Raw genomic sequence first — 6,409 nt, 5'->3', positions numbered from 1 at the left:
TCCACATATTTTATGATTCATGACATGAAAGTGTTCATTTTATGCATATGATTACGATTCGTTTATCGTGTTATCTGTTTTCATGGTCAGGAGCGGATCCAGCCATTTTAAAAAGGGGGGTTCCCAACCCAGAGTAAAGGGGGATTCCAATTATATGCTCCCATTCAAATGCATTGATCGTCCAAAAAAGGGGGGAAATTCCAACCCCCGGACCCCCCCCCCCCCCCCCCCCCGGATCCGCCAATCATTCAGATGGTTATCAGATGCCTAGTATTATATGTATCCTAGGAAATTGAAGATGATATATTCAGGCTACAGTTTGATTTAATTACAAAAAAATCAAAAAAGTCAGTGACACTATAAATACGTCTGGTAAAATAACAGTCATATTACGAAGTTAAAGGTTTATAAAACGAGAAAAATATTAGACTATTAAAAAATATAAATATTGTATTCAAAATATAATATTTTAATTAAGTATCATTAAAGCTGTTAAAAAAAATCATCTGTATTGGTAAACAAATAGCTCAGTATTACCTGGGTCTATTATACTAACTATTAGTATACTAGTCCTAGGTAGAACAAAGGATTTGTATAGTAAGTACAGAGACATATGACATATTCATTGGCGGATCCAGAAATTTTCCTAAGTGGGGGCCCACTGACTGCCTAAGAGGGGGCCCTCTCCCGTCACGCTTCAGTGATTCCCTATATAAGCAACCTTCGGCCCTCGGGACTGATATTGGTTTCTCGTAATGATACAGCATGCGATACGGATTTTGCCATGTATTATTCTATGTGATGCAGTAGTGTAACTCAGGTTCAATTGTTGTCAAAATAAACTAGGAAACATCAATGATGAGTTATCCACTTGCAAGTGAATAATTCAGTCGACCTCATTGAATCCGTATGCATGTGAACTTTAGTTTAACCCCTCGGCTAGAGATGAGCTACGCGTATTCAGGTTTATAATCAGGAACATATAGATATACTGTTCCCAGGGTTAATACAGTTATTTTCTAAAAACGTACAGGAAAAAATAGTACTGATCAACTGACGACTGCAAAAAAAAACAAAAAAAAACTCAACACTAAAACAAGCATGTCTGGGCTTTTTAAAGTCAGCTATGCGGTATTTCTCATTGTTAAAGGCCGCACAGTTGTCAATAATTATTTACCTATAAATTTTGGTTGATAGTTGTCTCATTTGCAACCATATCGACGTATTTCATAAACATCTGAGAAACGTATAGAAATTCAATGGCATACTTGACACAAGCATATACAAATCCTTGACAAAAGTGTTTCTGCGTCTATATACTTAATGCAGAAAACATGAAAGTGTCTTTTTCCTTAATAGGCTTAAACATTCATCACTGAAAACTGATAAATTTATCCACATAGCATTAATACGATCAGTATATGCCATGTCACGGACTTTCTATACTAGTATAGACTGTCCGTGTCCCTGGCCAGGTGTATTCTTGGGAGTGTATTTAAAAAAAAAAGACAAATGTATCTACTAGCTATTCAGCATCAGATATTAAATGTTCTGTTCTGCATTTAGTTAACTTAAAAGTATTGTCTAATCAGTTTTCAAGTGGAAAGTCCAAAAATATTAATGGAAAATCTAATAAAAATTTCGTGGAGGGGCAAGACTAAAAATTTTTTGAGGTTGAAGTCTAATAACCCTAGATAACACACACAAAAAATGTACTTATTTTGAAGTCGTGCATCATTTAAAGATGCAATTGGAAAGTCTGTCGTCGAGAACTGTTGGTAAAAAATTGGTATTCGAACACACCTTCTGTTGTGACTCATTAGAAAAGGTATTTCACTTGACCCATATATATAATATTTTTAGTTCTGTTAATGTTTGATGTTATTAAATCAAACTGTAGACCGGAACTGTAGACTAGCCTAATATATCATGAAATATAATAGAATCTGAAGCGAGATTAGGTATCAAATATTTTTTTTCTTTATACAGAATAGCCAACTAAATCACACCCGAACATTAAAAGGTGCACTCGACTTTCTTATTTCGAAATTGCCCATTTCTTGGATTTTTTTCTCAACAACCTCGCCGGGGGCAAAGATAAGATGCAAGTTTTAAATGCTTTAAAAAGATCAATGTATCATATTTCTTTGCGTCATCATTACAACGGCTTCCACTATAACGATTGAAAAATTCGAATTGTGTTATTGGGAGAGAGAATTACAATTCCGATGTTGCCACGAGTGAACAGTAAAGCAGTACTTTCTATTAGACCATCTGTTTCATTTGCTGCGATCCTTACAGGTTCAGTTCTTGACTTCCGGTTGCCTTTAGGAAAAAACTCAAAATGTTAGGCAACGTTAGTCGCAGTTTATTAAGAAGTTCAGCAATTCAAAAACAGCTGATGTTGCAGAAAAGAACTATGTTGGAAGCACCTCCCAGACATAGAATTTCTTTCGCTGTAAGTAGGGGTTTTGAATAGTTAATAAGTTATCCACAAGTGCACAAGGTCGAAAGGACAAAACAAGCTTGTTTTTATATGCCTGATTACGGGACGTATTACGATAAACCGTTGTCCGTCTGTCCATCAATCTGGTCCGTCGTCAACATGTCGAACATTTACTCAAAAACGCTTTAAGGTTCATCATAACAAAGGGACTACTTATGATAAGTCAATGGTATATGTATTTGGTATGGCAGTTATATTAGCATTGGCACATCTCATTTCCATGGAGATTGTTAAAGTCATATGAAACGAGTGAGTGGTGAAAAATAATGTTTATCCAATTCTTGAACCAATGCATGTATATATCATAAACTTAGTCCTCTGTACACGATTTTATCATTATTTTTGCAAATATATCCTATAATCGTCAATTTTTTTTTTCTCTGTTTGTTATGATTTAAAAAATATGGCTGCTCATTAAATGTCGTGTTTTGAAGCCGAGTTTTAACGATTGTCACTTTATAGTAAACAAATCACAAAAAGCATGGGTATTGAGCACGTGTTTAACATGTATACTCAGATATTTGTTTATTTCAATACAGATCCATGCGTATTGCGATTACCGGATTTTTACGAGGAGTGTTACGCTCGGGTCACTATGCATACGGAAAATATGTCGGCGAAATGCTTCCTGGAAGCAAGCAATTAAAAATAATTAAACTTCTTCTAAATGTGGACAAATTAAAGAATTTTCCTCAGAAAAAGTATATGTACATAAGTTGTATAATGAAAACTATCCATTTAGTTATAAAAAACATATGCATATTTTTTTTTAATTTGAGGTTTCTTATGACTTTAAGTCATGTACCTTCAGTCATGGTTCATTGACTTTGTATATTTGCAAAACTTATATGTTATTGTGTTGCTATTTTAATTTCAACATAAATTTGCAATAAGGAAATTACAAAAAAGCGAGACATATCTCAGTGATAACAGTTTATTACACATTTTAATAATTTATTCTATCATCGGAATTGACTTCATGCATGTTCATGACAGGGCGTGTGTTTGGGATGCTTTCGTGAGATAATTCTGTACATGTACGTGTAACTGATTGTGCTAATTTCTTATAACGGCGTAAATGTGTTTCAAGATCTAAATTATACTCATCTGCATCTGTGATTTCAACTTCTTTATCTTCATCCGATGTATTTTCCAAAATCTGTTCATCCAGTTTAAGAATTACACTTTGTTTTTTCACTATAGCGTCAATAATTGGACCTGCAATGTCTATATCCATCTCCGAATCGGTGTTCAGCTCATCTAGTTTCTTGAAGAATTTCGTGACAGCGGCTCTATTTCCAGCTCGAATAGACTTGATTCTCGACGAATCCATCTTTTATCCTGGTCACGGCACCAATCTCGTGATCGTATAAGTTGTAGTTGCGTTGTGTTTTGAATAGAGAAAAAGACGTCTATACAAATGGATGATTTAATGCTGGAATATAATGACGTTAATACATAGCAACCATGACGTTACATATAGAGAGCGGTAACGCGTATAAGTACATGTATGAATCCCGCGTAATGTGATTGTCTCTATTTCCTCGACACCGTAGCCAGGGGGGTTTCGGACGAACCCCCGGACGAACCCCCCCCCACTGAAAAAAAATAAGCACTGTTAAAAGTCAATGTTCTGTTCGAATTGTGACTGTTAAAGTCGAGTTTGTGAGTCCAACGAACCCCCCCTTGGAAATTCCTGGCTACGGGCCTGTCTATTTTCCTCTTCTTTCAAAATCACCACAAATGGTTAAGCTCAGTCAGTCACTTGTTAAAAATAGAAACATGTCCAATATATCACTACACAGAGATTTTTATGCCCCATTTATGGGGATTATGTTTTTTGGTCTCTGCATCTGTCCGTCCGTCTGTCCCACTTCAGGTTAAAGTTTTTGGTCGAGGTAGTGTTTGATGAAGTTGAAGTCCAATCAACTTGAAACTTAGAAAAATGTAAACAAAATGCAAGAGAATAGGAATAAAATATCCTTTTAATACAGGTTTTTGACTGCTTAGTAAAGTGTATTTTATTTATGTTTCAGGAGAAAGTGATAACAGGAGCCCTTACAACAATTGCTGTTTGTGCTCCCATTTGTTGGGTGACATACTACACTGATGCTTACTTAGAAGAGTCCAATAAAAGATAAATCAGGATCAAAGAAATGGAATAACTTTACATTGACATTTTGTATTTGAACAGAATGACTCTACATGTTTTATTAAAATAGCTTTGTGAATAAATAAAGTACCCCTTGTAATTCCTTATCATTGTTATCATAAACTGACAAGAATGAAACAGATAGTGCAGACATGTAAATCAGTTCAATCAAGCAGAGCCATTAGTTTTTGTACAATACTATTGGTACATGAGTGTCTTTGGTGATCAACATAACCTCACATCCTCAAGCAAACTCAGGATTTGTATTTGATTTAAAGCCTTAAGGGTACCATTGGAAGAAAATGTAGACACCACAATAAATTTGAAATATATCATCATACATGTATACATGTATGTAACTAAAGCAGAAAATCTCTAAAGCTCTAATTGATAGTTAACAATTATGAAATTATTCCTTTCATACGTACATGTATTTCAAAACTGAATCTTGTCAAATGGGATTTATCCATATATGATGTTTAAAGCTGTGTACCAAATAAATTTGTGGCATAACATACATGTAGCAGGCACAAACAACAATAGGAATGACACCGTGAATTATGATCAACATTTCAGTCTGCCTGATTATTCTTTTCTTTCAATGTGAATTTGCATGATTTTAAATCTCACAATTTCTACCCTGACCTTGCAACACCTCTCTGTTCGCAACAGAAAACCACTGAATTATTGTAAAATTATCCTGTACTGAAATGTGGTCCAGTGGACATAGTATACTAGGCTGCAGACATCCAGCCATCAAATATGAATTCTCTCTATTCCCTAAAATTTTAACAGATTTTATGAAACTTCTATCAAAGGTTTATAACAGCTATGTCTCAGTAGAGTTCAATCAGCTATTTTTATACGACTGCAAACATTTTTTTGCATCGTATAATGCTATCATGTCGTCTGCATCATCGTCGTCCGAAGACACATTTAGTGTCCGGATAATAACTTTAGTTTTAGTGAATGGATCTCTATAGATTTTTACCAGAAGGTTCAATACCACTTGAGGAAGGTTTGGATTGATTTTGAGATTTATAGTTCCAAAAGTTTTGGAATTAGGGGCCAAAAAGGGGGTCCAAAATAAGCATTTTTGTAGTTTTCAAACAATAACTTGTGTTTAAGTGCATGAATCTCTCTGAAATTATACCACAAGTTTCCATACCATGAAGGAATGGTTAGTATTGACTTTGGGGAGTTATGGCTCAAAATGTTTGGAAACGGGCAAAAAAACGAGAAAAACTAGGTTTTTCTGGTCATGGACAGTTTAAAAGCAGTGTAAGGGAGGTAAATCAAAAACATTTAACATAAAATGTTGGGTATGTTCGGATTTACCTCCCTTACACTACTTGTGAATTATGTATAAAGAAATGTCAGGTTTTGGACTAATTGCAAAAAAAAAAGGGGGGGGTAGTAGTTTTGATTTTTTTTATTCTCCAAATTTCTCAAATTCCAAGTGAAGAAGAAATCTTAAATTGCACAATATTGCGCAATAGATTTGTAAGATCTTGACATTTGTTTTGTGTCAGAAACTCATATTTTATCAAAAATTTGATCACAATCCAAATTCAGAGCTGTATATGTTGTGTCCATACTTGCCCCAGCTGTTCAGGGTTAGACCTTTCTGGGGTAGTATAAAGCTGCGCCCTGCAGAGCACCTGGTTAAATGAGTTGTGCTCCTTTGAAATATATTTAAATCAAAGAAAGAAACCTGTTTTGGTATGTCACTTCTGTCCTCCAAGATCAAA

The 6,409-nt window shown here is 34.8% G+C and overlaps 1 long non-coding RNA gene across 1 annotated transcript; it reads left to right on the top strand.

Moving 5' to 3' along the window:
• The first annotated feature begins 2,257 nt into the window (after positions 1 to 2,257).
• Positions 2,258 to 4,758, top strand: LOC139506144 (uncharacterized). Its single transcript, XR_011659948.1, has 2 exons — positions 2,258 to 2,458; positions 4,543 to 4,758. It is a non-coding gene; the product is annotated as an uncharacterized lncRNA (long non-coding RNA).
• Positions 4,759 to 6,409: the final 1,651 nt, after the last annotated feature.

Source organism: Mytilus edulis, unplaced genomic scaffold, assembly GCF_963676685.1.
Source record: "Mytilus edulis unplaced genomic scaffold, xbMytEdul2.2 SCAFFOLD_279, whole genome shotgun sequence".
Lineage (NCBI taxonomy): Eukaryota > Metazoa > Mollusca > Bivalvia > Mytilida > Mytilidae > Mytilus > Mytilus edulis.
This window is presented reverse-complemented; position numbering and strand designations above follow the sequence as displayed.